This window comes from Leopardus geoffroyi, chromosome B2 (genome assembly GCF_018350155.1).
Source record: "Leopardus geoffroyi isolate Oge1 chromosome B2, O.geoffroyi_Oge1_pat1.0, whole genome shotgun sequence".
NCBI lineage: Eukaryota > Metazoa > Chordata > Mammalia > Carnivora > Felidae > Leopardus > Leopardus geoffroyi.
The window spans coordinates 61346451-61363860 of record NC_059332.1 but is presented as its reverse complement, the minus strand read 5'-3'; the positions used below and the strand labels follow the sequence as shown (position 1 = coordinate 61363860).

The window sequence follows — 17410 nt, the reverse complement described above, 5'->3', positions numbered from 1 at the left end:
TCCTCATGCTCAGAAAAAGCTTGGAGTTGTGGGAAGAATGAACAGGAGCCAAGCTAGAAGATCTAGGCTCCTAGTATACGAGCATATCTATTTTTCTAGGGACATAAAATGGGCTTCATGCTTTTGAGAGTGGATAGTGCTACTGCCTCTTCCTGAAATGTCCTTCCTTTCCTCGTTCTATTTCTCTGTAAAATTCTGCATTCTTTTGAAATCTAACTCTAAAATCTTCTTCTATAAGAAGGCTTTCATAGCCTCTTACATCATCCTCTGAATTCTGCACCATTTTGTTGACCTCTCCTATTGACACTTATATTAGTCTTTCATAGTAGATCTTTGCATATTTATCGTGGCTACTTAATGACAAGGAAAGTTTGTTTTTTTAATTCTCTTACATCTTCTTTGTTTTGCATTTAAGAATTGCACAGTGTTTGTTATATGAATGAAAGTATCTTGACCCAATCACAAAACTTCTTTATGTCTACTTCTTTCTATACAAAATGTGAATAACAAATTATTCTCTAAAGAAAATTGTTACGGGGTGCCTGGGTGGCTCAGTCAGTTAAGTGTCCAACTTTGGCTCAGGTCATTATCTCATGCTCTCACAGTTCATGAGTTCAAAACCAGCATCAGGCTCTGTGCTGACAACTCAGAGCCTGGAGCTTGCTTCAGATTCTGGGTCTCCCTCTCTCTGTGCCCTTCCCCTACTCACTCTCTCTCTCTCTCTCTCTCACTCTCTCTCTCTCTCTCTCAAAAATAAATAAATGTTTAAAAAATAAAGAAAATTGTTGGGATAATCAAAGGCAAATGTGTTTTCGAAAGCATATAGTTTGAGGCTCTATATAAATACAATTATTAAAAATAATAATGTGTTTGGGGATTACACATAGTATATTCTATAACACTTCTGTGGGTTTTCATAAATGAGCTGCATGAAGTCAGAAAAAAAGGGACCCTAAAGATTAGCAACTAGTCTTGATAATCTGTAATTTATAAAATGGGATTTCGTGTTTACTGGGAGTTGTAGAAATTCCTCCTGGGTCTGCTTCACTCTGTCTCCAAATGTTTCAAAAACATGGATATACCAGGCTTACAGGAGCACAGCACAAGTATTTCCCAGTCCAGCTACATTTTAGCTTCTGGAAATGGCTTTGAGAGTGAAATTAGCATACGGCCAATTTGCTGGATACCCAGAGGTTCCTGGATCATGCTGATACATCTTTATCTACTCATTAAGATTATGGCCTGAAATTTGGTTTTCTTGACTTTATGCCTATTACTCTTGAAGTATTATAGATAAACAGTTCATTCATATTATGTTTCACTTTCTCCTTCTATGAAATGAATTAATTAACACTAAACTAAAAAATGTGCTTGATAAATATGTCAACTTACATCCAATTACATGTAATGTGTTCTCAACGGGCAGGAAATAGGAAATGATCTTCTAATTACATACACCTATAACACTTGTAAAAGATTTTTGTTATTACAAGGACAACATTTAAACCAGTATATAGATGATTAATACACAGTGCTTTTGTTTTTATTATATTTATATATTAATAAGGTCTCTTTTAGGAGAATTTAGTGTATATATACCATTGAATGTATATATACCTGTATATAAACCAAACTGTTGAACAAGCAGGCTCCTCTTGATGTGCTGTAAATGAAATAAAATTTTGTCTTTCATTTTCCATTTAAGAATCCATGTGATGAGGACCATCTTCCCTTGCCCTTAGATAAAACTTGAGCAGGTCTCAGAGATTCTCTATTTATTATTTTAGATGTTTATTCATTTTTGAGAGACAGTGCTACTGCACTACTGAGACAGAGTGTGAGCAGGGGAGGGGCAGAGAGAGACACACACACACACACAGAATTTGAAGCAGTCTCCAGGCTCTGAGCTATTGTCAGCAGAGAGCCCAATACAGGGGTCAAATTCATGGACTGCGAGATCATGACCTGAGCTGAAGTTGGACACTTAACCAACTGAGCCACCCAGGGCTCCTATTTCTGTTTCTGTTCCAATCATTATTATTTCCTTCCTTCTACTGGTTTTAGGTTTTGTTTGTTCTTTTTCTAACTCCTTTAGGTTAGGTTGTTTATTTGAGATTTTTCTTGCTTCTTGATGTAAGCCTGTATTGCTATAAACTTCCCTCTTAGCACAGCTTTTGCTACATACTAAATGTTTTGGACCATTGTGTTTTCATTTTCATTTGTTTCCATGTACTTTTTGATTTCTTGGTTGACACATTCATTGTTTAGTAGCATGTTGATTAACTTCTATGTTTTTGTGTGGTCTTTCCACATTTTTCTTGTGGTTGATTTCTAGTTTCATAGTGTGGTCAGAAATGATGCATGCTATTACTTTGAGCTTTTTGAATTTGTTGAGGCTTGCATGTGATCTATTCTGGAGAATGTTCCTTGTGCACTTGAAAAGAATGTGTATTTTGAAATTTTAGGATGGAATGTTCTGAATATACCTATTAAATCCACCTGGTCCAGGGTGTCATTCAAAGCCACTGTTTCCTTGTTGATTTTCTATTTGAAAGATCTATTTGATGGAAGTCTGGTATTAAAGTCCCCTACTATTATTGTATTGTTATAATTTAGTTCCTTTATGTTTGTTATTAACTGTTTTATGTATTTGGGTGCTTTTATACTTGTCAGATTTTCTTGCTGGGTTGTCCCCTTTATTATTACATAGCGTTATTTGTCTCTTTTTATAGACTTTGTTTTAGTATATTTTGTCTGATATAAGTATTGCTACTCCATCCTTGTTTTGACCTCCATTTATATGATAAATGTTTCTCCATCTCCTCACTTTCAATCTTCAGGTGCCTTTAGGTCTGAAATGAGTCTCTTAAAGGCAACATATAGATGGGTCTTGTTTTTTTTTAATCCATTCTATTACCCTATGTCTTTTGATTGGAGCATTTAGTCCATTTACATTAAAAGGAATTATTGATACATATGTATTTATTGCCATTTGTTACTTGTTTTGTGGTTGTTTTGTAGTTTTTCTCTGATCCTTTCTTCTCTTTCTCTATTTCATGGCTTGCTAATTTTCTTTTATGATATAATTGGATTCCTCCTCTTTATTTTTTGAAAACCTATTATTTTTTTTTATTTGTGGTAACCATTTGGATTATATATAACATCTTTTGAATATAGCGGTCTATATTAAGCCGATGGTCACTTAATTTTGAACTCATTCTTTACTCCTCTCCCCTCCACATTTTGGTTATTTGGTAGATACCTTTTTGATGATTACAGAGACATCATAATTTAATACTATTGTTATTTTAACAGATTGACATATATATAAACTATACAGGGAAAGGTTGGAACTACTTAGTCTTATGTACTTTATAGGACTTTGTGCTTGGAAACCCAGTGTCTATAAAAATTTGTACTATGATATGTGATACATGGTTACATCCACAAACCAGATGGAACCCCAAATTTAGTGAAGAGTGACTTGTAATATCCTTCCTGGGTAATGGAAATGTATGGTGCTTGGAAAGTGTGACTATTGAGCAGAAACAGCATTGCAATTTTAACTGAAATGTGCTATATCCAACATCTAATCTCTCTGCCTCAGTTACATAGTGTATCAAAGGATTTGCATGCACACTGATAGAATTAAATAAAAATCTGACTATTTCAATGATGATCCACAGGATAAGAAAATATTTTTAGAAACTTAGTAGCAGTTTATTTTTTTTTTCAACGTTTATTTATTTTTTTTTTTTGGGACAGAGAGAGACAGAGCATGAACGGGGGAGGGGCAGAGAGAGAGAGGGAGACACAGAATCGGAAACAGGCTCCAGGCTCTGAGCCATCAGCCCAGAGCCTGACGCGGGGCTCGAACTCCAGGACCGGGAGATCGGGACCTGGCTGAAGTCGGACGCTTAACCGACTGTGCCACCCAGGCGCCCCTCAGTAGCAGTTTATATGAAGTTCTGATTTTATACCTGTGTAGAAATACCTATGGATATGGATCAACTAGGAAATGTGAACTTGGCTGTAGAAAATTATAGATGAAAATAAGTGTCTCCATCAACGCCTATAAATAAATTCAAATAAGTGTGAATGATGGAGGAAAAAGAGTAAAAGAGCTGGTCAAAAAATATCAAAAGGCCCATGGAGTTATATGGTCTTAATACCATGCTTATTTTTTAAAAATTTTTCTTCCAAGTTTTTATTTAGATTCTATAGTTAATTAATATCTAGTGATACTAGTTGCAGGTGTAAGATTTAGCGATTCATCACTTACATACAACACCCAGTGCTCATCACAACAAGTGCCCTCCTTAATACCTATTACCCATCTAGGCCATCTTTTACCCACTTCCCTTCAACAACCTTCAGTTTGTTCTCTATCATTAAAAGTCTCTAGTGGTCTTCTCTTTCCCCTTCTCATATGTTCTTATGTTTTGTTTCTTAAATTCCACATTTGAGTGAAATCATATGGTATTGGTCTTCTCTGAGTTATCTTGCTTAGCATGATACTCTCTAGCTCCAACTACATCATTGCAAATGGCAAGATTTCATTCTTTTTGATAGGTGAGTAATATATGCCACTTCTTTATATATTCATCAGTTGGGCTGATGACATTTGGGCTTTTTCCATAATTTAGCTATTGTTCATAATGTTGCTATAAACATCAGAGTGCATATATCCCTTCAAATCATATACCCAAAGGTACAAATCATGTACATAAATTTGAATTTATGTATCCTTTGGGTACATAAATACCTGGCAGTATAATTAAATATCATGCATTATAGATAGTTCCTATTCCCACTGGATTATTCAGATTCTGATGGTCATCTTGGATTTTGTAGCCATGTTCTTTATGATATATTATTGCCGAAAATGTTGTTCAATATCTTTTAAAACATTATAGGGGGAGGGTGCCTGGGTGGTTTTGTTGGTTAAGCATCCAACTCCAGCTCAAGTCATGATCTCACAGCTTGTGGATTTGAGCTCCCTGTCGGGCTGTGCTGACAGCTCAGAGCTGGAGCCTGCTCAGGATTCTGTGTCTCCCTCTTTCTCTGCCCCTCCCCTTCTTGTTCTCTCTCTTCCACCCACCTTCTCTCAAAAATAAATAAACATTTAAAAACATTTTAAATGTGATAAGGAATTATTGACCTAGGTTAGATAGTAGACTAGGCGGGAAAAAAGTTATAACAGCCAGCCTATGATCAATTTCTCTTTTTACTAATCGTAAGTTGCAATGGCACTGTCTTTTTTCTTTTTTTTTTTTAATGTGTATTCATTTTTGAGAGAGAGAGAGAGAGGGAACGAGCAAGGGAGGGGCATAGAGGGAGACACAGAATCCAAAGCAGTCTCCAGGCTCTGAGCTGTCAGCACAGAGCCCAATGTGGGGCTCGAACACAAGGACCACGAGATCATGACCTGAGCTGAAGTCGGACGCTTAACCGACTGAGCCACCCAGGCACCCCGGCACTTTATTTTTTCTTTTTAACATCCTGTTCTACAGCTTCTTTGGCCCTTTCTGCCTGGATGTCAAAGAGCAGTGTATTGGCACAGGCCATGTGAATATTGGTCAACACCTTGAGGTTCTTCTCCTCTGTAATGACTCCGGCTTTCTTCTTCTTATAGACATTCCCTGTGGGCTTGACTAGTCCTTTCAGCTGGGTAACCAATTTGAGTTTTTCAGCAGAGCTGTTTTCTTCTTGGGGGCAGAGGGCATCCTAGAGAAGAGGATGAGCTTGGAGCAGTACTCCTTCAGCCACTGAACATTAGCCTGCAGGGACTCTGTGTACTTGTCTGCCTTCTTGGATCCACTGAGATCCCAATAGCTCATGCCACCTTCTTGTCAATGCCAGCAACCCTAACTCTTCCAAGCTGAAACCCCAGCCAGCTCATACTTTGTTGTGCTACTTCCTCATAGGGCACCTCATGATGGGCCAGGTGGGTCCGGACAGGTCCAAACAGGGGATGCGGGTGATGGGGCTTGCTCTGGCTTGCCAGGCCTTGTGTCTGCAGAACTTCCATGCCAGCTGGTTGAACCATGTGGCCACATACTTGCTGCAAGCTCTTTTGGAAGTGGGGCTTCAGGATCATGCCATTCTGGCCAGGTGCCACAGCTGCTGCCTATGGACCTGGGGGCACAGAAGAGAGGAGCTAGTCAGGGCCCAGGGTCTAGCTAGATGCAGTGGCTTGCTCCCCACCAGAGCCCAGGCCTGGTCCTGTCCGTGTGATCAATTTCTTCCATGATTAATGAATGAGGGGACACTCTGGAGGAAGGAAAAAAAAATCAGGTGACCGAGTGTAATTTCCTTGTATATATGATAATTGATTGGGGAAATAGATGAATGATACTAGTCGTTTTCTATGCAGTACTCTTAATGTCCCTGGATTAGAATTGCATAAGTAAAATAAATATAATTTACAGGGAATGTTACATAAACTTTGCAACTCTCTGGGGTATAGGACATAGATGTTTCATAACATCTTGCTGTATGGAGTAACCTGTGAACCTCTTATTAAAACCTCTCCTATTATTCTGGAGCAGAAATCATGTGTATGATGTGAAAAAGGAAGGGCCCACAGAAGAGTCACATGGGATGATTTTTCTCCCTGCTTTGTCTGGCCTCCAGATTACTTGATCTTTAAAATTATTAGTAAAGCTTGATACAGTATAATTATCTATATGATTCTAGATTGAATTGTTTTGGATTCTAGAAACATTGATTTGCTGAAAAATTATATTTTAAGAAGAAATTAGTGTGAATATTCTAAGCAACTGTCGCCTATGATTTTGAAATTGTTTTGTTGTTCTAATTTTTTTTTTCATACAGAGCTGGTGTTATATTCTTATGTCTCTTCTTGCCCCTAAAAGAAAATTGGAGTTGGGGCTATTCAGTGGTGAAGGAGTGAATGGGAACAAGCACTAGAGAGGATGATGGGCCTGCTAATTGAAACTCCAAATAGGCACTGAGGGAAACCTCTCTGGCTTTCACAAAGCAGAATAAGAAAACTGAGTGGGTCAGATGCTTTTATATTATTGTGGAACATTAATTTCACTGTGGAATCAATAGGTTCACTTGAAAATGTGAGAGGTTCCCACTGTCAAAGTTTATGAGGTAGGGACAAATTTGAAGCCCTCCTTATTGGCACCATGCTATTATATAGTGTCTACTGTGTAACCCTCATCGAATGAGTTTGGATAGAAAATGTGTTGGCACTTCTAGATGGGATCTAGAAGATTAAAATTTCATTCTGTAACGTATGTGTTCTTAAAGTCAACTTAATTGTCCTCTTATGTTCCATTTAAGAGGCCTCTGTGGCTAAAATGTATATGCCATTGTTCTGGGTGAATATGAATATTAGATTAATAAGAATAAAAAATGCAGGAAGGTTTGGGTAAGATACTTCTGATACTGTACTGTGTTGAGTTTTTTCCTTCACAGATATAATATTTCTGGCTGAAAACAGTCTGACTTTAAGCCCAGTAGGTTAAAAATAAAGAACAAAAGGTAGGAAAAATTTTGGCTTCTAAAGAGAGTAAGCTTTCTTCTCCCTTTCATCCTTTGCTGCAAATGCAAGTCAGCACAAGTGAGTGGTAAACATTGGACCACTGAAAATGTGGAAATATATCATCCTCTTGTCTCTCTTTGTAATATCCCTGGTTGGACAATATGATAAGAAGATCTTAGGCTGCCCTTTATTGTTTAGTAAGAAACCTCATCCCAGAGGGGGTTTGAGGTATAGATTTGACTGGTTCTATGTGACTATCATTGCTTTCTTCCTCCTTTGGTATCTCACCGTGGGGTTATTTTTATCTTTCACATGTCCGTCTAGAGAGTCCATAGTCAAGGCACCACTGAACCCATTTCTTCCAACTATTCTCAGCGGCTACTCAAAGTTGCTGATAAATTTGAGGTATCATATATTAATTTTTAAAATAGGAAAGTTTTTGTCTTGTATACCCTTTTACCATATATCTTTTGCAAATCTGTGACTAGAATAGACAAATGGTCAGGGATTTTGGTTTTCAATATTGTGGTTTCCAGCCAAGTATTATTTCATCCTGACTAGCATCCATGTTGCTGCTTTATTGCCACCTATGACTCCATCCATTTTGGTTGGCTAGGCAGTGCAGGGTGAAAATGTGAAGTGCTACCTATATTTTTGCAAATATTACATCATACCTTGAATATTTGGAAAAGTCAGGGTGAATGCCCCTGATGTCGTATTTCCTTTTCTCGGTGGCAAAAAAGGATTAATCAATGTAGGTACACCTGTTACTTGGGAATGAAGCCAATATCATTGATTTAAGAGTTCAGCATGTGTAGATGCTGCTAGGGGTCTCTCTTGCATCAATTATTATGGAAGTCATGCCTTAAAAAGAAAAAGAAGAAGACATCATGTCTCTTAAATCAACTTTGGTTGGTGGTGATAACACAGTTGTAAAACTTATCCTTTGAGTAAATAGAGGGTAAGAGACTGAATTCTGCTTTTTAAGAACATGTCAGTTTTCTATAATAACTGCTTAAATCTCTAGACTCATCAGATGTGCAGTTAGCATTTGAAACTTACACTTAACAGTAAACACTCCAACTGTAGTATAGTATGTGGGAGGGGAAAAAAAACATTAATTATCTGATTGATTTAAGAAATAATTTAGAGTGTGTTATGTTTTCTAACCCTGCTTTTCCTAATAATCCTGAGTTGTCTTGGATGGTAATATAAGAAAAAGCTATGTAATTACATGTGTTACCAAAATAACTACTGCCAGTAAGAGAAGAGATACAAACACAAATAATTCATATTTAATTTCCACTAATTAGTACCGAAAACCATCTTTGAACACTTTAAACAAAAATGCATTTGGGTTCTATAGTGTCTCCAATGTTCTTGACATTTTTCTTTCTATTCCTTTGTTATTTTAGGAATAAGTCAATATATAATTTCCCTCCCTTGGGGCACCTGGGTGGCTCAGTCGGTTAAGTGTCCAACACTTAGTTTTGGCTCAGGTCATGATCTTACAGTTCATAAGTTCCAGCCCCACATCAGGCTCCACACTGTCAGTGCAGAGTCTGCTTGGGATCTCTCTGTCTCTGGCCCTCCCCCTCTTCTGCTATCTCTCTCTCTCTCAAAACAAATAAATAAACTTTTAAAATAGTATTTTCCTCCCTTTTCTCAGTTTCATCTTTCTCACTGGATGCGAGTTATAAAAAGATAGATTTTTGTTACCTCAAACTCAATATTGAGAGTACTAACTTAATCACACATAATTCAGGGATGAGATAAAATATAGATAGCTCAAAACTGATTTTATTTAAGTCACTTTAAACAGATTTATTTGTTTCAGGTATAACTTTTAAGTTCAGAATTCTGATGAGCTGAGTGCTAAATATTTCATAAATATTTTAGTTTTACTGTATATTGGTCATATTTTACATACTGATGGATAGTAACAATAAACAAAGGAGCTTTAAGTGATTATTGTCATAGAACTTATGTTTCTGATGTGGTGGGAGACAGAAACTAATGATATAAATATTGAGTATAATTTTCAGGGAGTAGGTGATCAATATTAAGAGAAAATATAAGAAGGTAGGGACAAGATCATTTTACAGGAATGCCATTATAGATAGAATGGTAAAGCCAATTTTGGAGCCCTGAATAAAGCTGCAATTATCTGAGAAAAGTGTATTTCAGATATTGGTAACAACAAGGGAAAAGTCTCGGGACAGAAGTACTCTATGTGGTTGCAGTGGAATGACGCCAACCAAAATCTGAAGATGAAGAAAGAAAGAAGACCAGGAGCTTAATCACGTGTTTCTTTACAAACCATAGGAAGAATGATTTTTCCTCTGTGGTTTTGAGAAAACATTGCAGGGTTTGAGTAGGGAAGCAAGGTAATCAGGGGTGGGTTTAGTCCTTCTATCTATGATTACAGTTATAGTTGCTATCACGCACCCACACACAAAAGTAGAATATGGGAGAAAGTTTGTTGGGCAAATAATTTTGAGACATTTTGGCTTTAAAAATGTTTTCTTGGGGCACCTGGGTTCTCAGTCGAGCAACCAGCTCGATTTTGGCTCAGGTCATGATCTTAGGGTCATGGGATCAAGCCCCATTTCTGGCTCTGGGCTGAGCATGGAGCCTGCTTAGGATTCTACTTCTTCCTCTCTCTCTGCCCCTCCCTTGCTTGCCTGTGTGCATGTGTGCATGTGTGTGTACATACACTCTCTCTTTCTCAAAATAAGTAAAACCAAAAAAAAGTTTTCTTCACAGCAAGAATTCTGATACCATTTAAAATCCTAGTATCTTTGGGATGCCTGGGTGGCTCAGTTGGTTAGGTGACCGACTTCGGCTCAGGTCATTATCTTGTGGTTTGTGGGTTCTCTTTCTTGAGCACTCTCTCTTTCTGGCTCTCAAAAATAAATAAATATAAACAAATAAAAATAAAAACAAAATAAAATGCTGGCATCTTCAAAAAAGAGACTATATATGTAGTATATTAAAATTGCTGACACAAGACTCTTCTCTGAAAGATTATTCTGTGATTTGGGGGATGCACAGTTACTATACTTACAATCTCTTTCCTAAAGATTATTAAAAATTTGCCCTCCTCAATGCCCTGTTGTGATGAGCACTGGGTGTTGTATGGAAACCAATTTGACAATAAATTTCATATATTGAAAAAAAAAAGAAAAGAAAAAATGTGTAAAATCACACTCTGTGGGATATGTATAAGGAATACGTAACACTGTCCAAAGTTCTAAAAGACTTCAATAAAAATAACACTTTACAGATGAGTCTCATTAAATACATTAAAAAATGGAAATCTAAGGAAACTTTTAAGTTTATAGCATATGTTGGGGTGCCTGGGTGGCTCAGTCAGTTGAGTGTCCAACTTTGGCTCAGGTCATGATCTCACAGTTTGTGGGTTCGAGCCTAACATCAGGCTCTGTGCTGACAGCTCAGAGTCTGGAGCCTGCTTTGGATTCTGTATGATTCTCTCTTTATCTCTGCCCCTTCCCCACTCACACATACTCTCTCTATATATATATCAAAAGTAAACATTTAAAAAATTGTTTAAAAATACTATTACATATTTTTCAAGTTTATTTATTAATTTTGAGTGAGAGAGAGAGAGTGCAGGGGAGGGACAGAGAGAGAGGGGAGAGAGAATCCCAAGCAGGAACTAAGCCATCAGCACAGAGCCTGATGCAGGGCTCAAATTCACAAACTGTGAGATCATGACCTGAATCATAATCAAAAGTTGGACACTTAACCAACTGAGGAACCCAGGCACCCCTAAGATTATAGCATATTTTAGACACTGTGGTGTTTTAACAACCAAAATTTACTATGTGTCATTAACTTTAAGTCTTATACATATGTTATTTAATATTTAATTTTCCTTGTGTAGGCATTGGTACCTGACCATTGCAGAATATAAACACATTACATGGAAATGGTAAACTGAGCAAATCCAATTCACTCAGATAGTCATCATCATGGACAGATGTCAAATCTAATTGTGTTTGAATGAAACATGTGATCATAAACACTATACCAAAAGGCCTGACATAGTAAAAAGTATTACATATCATGAGAAATATCCTAAATATGATGCTATGTAGACATATTGGACAGTCTTGATATTTAGTATTAGTGTTTTTGTATGGTAAGGACATCTGTTCCACAGGTGAAAAGATGATATCAATGTGCATTTTTTAAAAATTTAATCTAATTTACATAATTGAGGACCATAAACATGATTGGGATCCAAAATCAATTAGATTAACTTTTTACATTCTGAATTTCATTTCAAAATATTTAGCTTTTAACTTTTATTTGGTTCACCTAGAGAGTGTCTCTCTATCCAATGCCTTATATAACACAGAAAGGGACCCATGACATCAAGAACCTACGAGATTCACCTAAAAACACTAATACACCATTAATTAGAAATTAGAATAATCAAAAATGTTAAATAACAAATTAAACTTTGACAAAGTACACTATTGGGAGAAAAACATTAGACTTGCCCTTTCTTCTAGTATATTAGCATATAATACCTTACACCAAAAATGATTGAGGAAAAGTTTAAAAACAGCAAAGATAGAGTAGAATATGGTCTTAAAAATATAAATATAAAACATTTTATTAAACAATAATAGAATAATGCAATAAATATCTCATGCTATGCCCCTAACCAATATTTGCCCCTCCTTTGTATATTAAAGTGCTCAATAATTTTATTCTCTAATATTCAAAGATAAGTTACTAATAAGTTCTTATATTTAAATAGCATTTCTTAAATGTATTTAAATTAAGTGACCTGCTTTATACTTATAAAAATGACATAAGTAGAGCCATGTTTATTTTTACTATTTATTGATTTATTGCTTTTAGTTTCAAGTGTAGAATTTAATGATTCATCACTTATATATACAGCACCTGGTGCTCATCACAACAAATGCCCTCTTTAATACTCTCACCTATTTAACCCATCCCCTCACCTACCTCCTCTCAGTAACTCTCAGTTTGTTCTCTATAGCTAAGAGTCTGTTTGTCTTTCTGGTTTGCCTCTGTTTTCTCCCCCTTCCCCTATGTTCATCTGTTTTGTTTCTTAAATTCCACATATGAATGAAATCATATTTTTCATTTGTATTTGTCTTTCTCTGACTTATTTTGCTTAGAATAATACACCCTAGCACCATCCATATCATTGCAAATGGCGAGCTTTCATTCTTTTTGATAGCTGAGTAATAGTCCATTTGTGTGTGTGTGTGTGTGTGTGTGTGTGTGTGTGTGTGTATAAACACACACACTACATTTTTTTTTTTATCCATTCATCAGTCGATGGACATTTTGGGTCTTTTCATAATTTCAGCACTTTTAAAAATAGACCTGGAATAGCTATTTCATAGGAACTGCCTTGCACATCCTGTGTCCTAAATCTTTGAACCAGGCCAAACTTCAACATACCAAGAAGTCAGCAAGAATGAGAAAATCTTGTTTGAAAAGACTGATAAAAATGAACTTTTACCTGGGGACCACTTTGCCTGACCAATCAGTGATGTACAAATCTAGCCCTGCTTGTCAGAACAATGAACTCTTCTTAAAAACAACTTACCTAACATTTTTTTTTTATGTCTATAAAAATCCTGAGTCCACTTCCTATAACCGGGACACTGTTTGGGCATCTATCTAAATCAATGTACTCTGAATTTCAATTCTTTGTTCCCAAATAAATGCTAGCCTCTTGAACTGGTTTCTTATTGTAAATTTCTTCAAGAGGTTCCTCCCTCAGCAAGTCCAGTTGGTTTCATGTTTAAGAACTAGGATTCTTCTTCTTATAAATATTTACCCCAGTGGACTGAAAATTCCAAAGATCAATTGCAATTACAGTGGTCATTTTGAGGCTCTTTTGAACTCACAGAACTTGACTTGAGAACCACAGATTTAAAACCAGACAAATAAAATAGGATGCTTAATTGGTATTTGGAAACTTTAAAATGAACTCAAGACTGATTGCCTCTTTTCAGAATACTGTTTCCAACTTAAGAGAGAAAAATTCTCAGTTTGAAAAGAATCATAAGGCTTTACAGAATTACTTTTCTCTTCAGCCTCCTCCTGCTGCTTCAGGTTGCTCTCTCTCTCCCTCTTCACTTTTCTTTGTCCCTCTTATGGCCAAACTCCTTCTTTACCCCCAATATCCCAAGACCTCTCTAGATCTTCCTGTTTTATCCTTTTTGCACTGTCCTGTTCCAATGAACCTTTTCAAGGTTAGACCTAAAAGTTATACTCCTGAACATTTTATATTCTCTCTAGACAGAGGCTGAATTGAGAGCTATTGCCAAGGAGTTTCCAAGGGTTTCTGAAGACTCTCATCAATTTGCTGACAAATTTAATATTTTCATCCAAACCTACCACTCTGGTTTCTTTGATCTTTATCAGTTGATCCATCTATTTGTTGGACAGGGTCAAGTTCAACATTGGTTGCCAAAAGCTGAATGTCATTAGATGATCTCCAATGGGTCTTACCATAGGACAGGGTACCTCTTGGGTGCATTGCTAAAGCTTTACATGAAGCTGTTCCCCATATCTTCCCTAAAGCCATAGATTGAAATAAAAAAATCCAGACATGTACTCAAAAGCTTAATAAACTAGTTTATGAATGCTATAATTAGCTTCAATTAGTTTTTTTATGTTTTTAAGTTTATTTATTTATTTTGAGAAAGAGAGAGCACACTCAAGCAGGGGAGGGTCAGAGAAAGAGGGAGAGAAAGAATTTCAAGCAGGCTCTATGCTGTCAGTGCAAAACCCAAGCAGGGCTCAAAGTTAAAAACAAAAACAAAAACAAAAACAACAAAAAACCATGAGATCATGACCTGAGCTAAAATCAAGAGATGGATGCTTAACCAACTGAGTCACACAGGTTTGTAAAAAACCCAGACAGTGTCTTACACAGAAACACCAAAGGCAATCTTGTAATGCTAAGCCCTCAAGCCCTCTAATGGACAGAGGCTACTCCCAGGAAACACAAGAGGTTTTTCTGATTTTGCACCTTAATCATCTGGGTGAAACTTCCTTAATGATCAGAAATGAGGTTCTTACAATTTTAATTGACACTGGAGCAACTCTTCTGTGCTCATGCTCAAACAATCCTGTACTGAAAAAAATTCCATTGCTGGGAATTTCTAATAAACCCTTAACAGTTCATGAGTCTCTTTCCTTACCTTTTCAGTTAGGCACCTCTTCAGGATAGGCATTCCTTTTTACTAGTTCTCTTAGCTCCTGTCAATCTACTTGGAAGAGACTTCTTAGAAAAATACCACATTGCCATTTCCTTTCCCAAAAAAAGGAAATCATTCTATTTTTTAAATGTTTATTTATTTTGAGAGAGAGAGAGAGAGAACAAGCAGGGGAGGGGCAGACAGAGAGGGAGAGAGAAAGAATGCTAAGCAGGCTCCACACTCAGCACAGGGCCTAACGTGGGGCTCCATTTCATGACCATGAGATCATGACTTGAGTGGGAACCAAGAGTCGGACACTTAACTGACTGAGCTACCCAGGCAACTCAAAAGAGAAATCATTCTTAAAATCAATTCAACCCCTCTTTTAACTGTCAGCATTGGAAACCTTTCAATACCTCTAATATTCTTTCCCCTTAAATCAGCTAGTAAGGACACTGAGAGCTTAACTTTCTTAGAGAAAGTTCCTAAAGGACTTAGGGGAAAACCTAGGATAGATATCAGGTGGATCCATTCTTCATCCCCAGTTAAGTTTCAAGTTGATCCAGGCAAACCCCTTCCTAATATCAGGCAATATCCTTTAAACCTTGAAGCTATTGCAGGAATAAAACCAATTATAGAGGAATGCAAGTCTCCAAACCTTGTAGTCTCTTTTATCAGCCCTTGTAAAGCATTCATCCTTTCTGCAAAGAAACCTCATGGACAAGGGTGCAAGTCTGTCCAGGAACCCAAAGCCAACAATAACATTCAATTCACTGACCCCCAGTTCTCCCTAACCTTCACACTCTCCAGACTCCATTCCCACAAAGAGTAAGTTTTTCACTGTAATTTGGTTTCTGTAATGCCTTCTTTAGTATAAATGCCAGTTTTTACTTGCCTTCATTTGGGAAGGACAAAAATATGTTTGGAGTGTGATGCCATAAGACTACCCAGACAGTCCTTATTTTTCACAAATCTTCATGCAGATTTGGCAGGTGACACTTTCCCACAAAAAAAATTAATCCTTATACAGTATGTTGATGCTCTTCACTTTTGCTCCTCTTCCAATGAAGCATGTAAGCAGCATAGTACCCACCTCCTTAAACTGTTAGCAACTAAAGACCACAAAGTCTCAAAAAAAAAAAAAAAAAAAAACTTCATTTCATCCATACTCAATGAGTTAAAATATCTGGGGCATTTGATCTCTGACCAAGGTCTCCTTTTGTACCCCAACAGCCTCCAGAGCATTTTAAGCTTCCCACAGACAAAAACCAGGAAGAGATACCTTGGAAAATTTTTAGGCCTTGCAGGATCTTATAAGAACTAGATACCAAATTTGTCTTTTGTAACCCAATTCTGTTATATTCTACTAAAATCTGACAAATCAGATAACATACAATGGGAAGAAAATACTCACATGGCTTTTGGCCAGTTGAAAAGACTTCTCAGCCCTCCTATTGGGGCACCCTAATTATCAGTCTTGTTTTTGTTTGTGTGTGTGTGTGTGTGTGTGTGTGTGTGTGTGTGTGTTTTCCTTTCTACCGAGAAAGAAGGAAATGCCTTGGGTGCCCATATTCAAAAATACAGAGTTCAACATAGACCTCTTGCCTGTTATAGCCAGTGTTAGACCCAGTAGCCAAAGGACTTCCTCTTTGCATGAGAGCTATTTCAGCTACAACTGCTTTAACCAGACCAACAGGAGAGATAGTCATGGGTTCTCCCTTAAGCATTTGCTTCTTGTGCAGAAGCCTTATTAAATTCTCATCACACTCAACATCTTTCTGTAAGCCGATTCACCTCTTCTAACTTAGCTCTACACTATCTTTTGCTGCCTTTTTTTTTTTTTTCTTTTTAAAGAGATTACAGCTATAACATCCTCCACAGGATCTGTCATTCAGGAGGCAGGCTCTGCCACAACCTCCAAGGGCCACCTGAGGAGCGGCTCAGGTTCTGCTCCACTCTCATTCCGTATCTCATGCGATGGGGCGAACTAGGCCCTGCGTGGAGGTAGTGGCAGTGCACCTGCCACGTGGACCCCAGCCGAGGGAGGGGCGGAAATCCGCTCCCTCCGACTGGCGGGCTACTGGGAGGAGCCTCGGAGCCTGGGACAGGGTTCAGGGACTCTGCTGCACCTGCCTGCCAAGCCTGGGCCCGCTTCCAACAGGAGGTCTCTCTGAAACTCTGCTCCCTTCACCTGTTGTGTAGACATGCCATGACTCTTCTAACCTTGACTAACAGCTGACACCTAGAGCTGACTCACAGAAAACTAATAATGTGAACGCTCTTGGTTTTCTGATAGTTCCTATATAGGAATAATGGAAGGAAAAACTGTGCTGGATGTACTATTACCACTCTCTTCCAAATGTTGGAAGCAGCTCTTTTACCAATGGCTACCAACAGCCAGAATTTTATGCTCCAGATAGAGCTCTTTACATTTAAGCAAAAGGTAAAACAGTTACTGCTACAATTTCATAGTTGTTCATGATTTTGATTTGCCTTGGATGCTGTATTTTTAAAATCTGGGGGTATTACATTTAAAAAATGTAGCTTTGGGGGCACCTGGGTGGCTCAGTTGCTTAAGCATCCGGCTTTTGATTTTGGCTCAAGTCATGATCTAATGAGGGTGGGATTAAAGGAAATAATTTAGATGATCAAGCAGTAAAATCAGCCTGCT

General features: G+C 37.4%; 1 pseudogene; it reads right to left on the bottom strand.

The window, feature by feature from the left end:
- Positions 1-5481: 5481 nt before the first annotated feature.
- LOC123609909 lies at positions 5482-14075 on the bottom strand (annotated as a pseudogene).
- Between the last annotated feature and the right edge of the window lie 3335 nt (positions 14076-17410).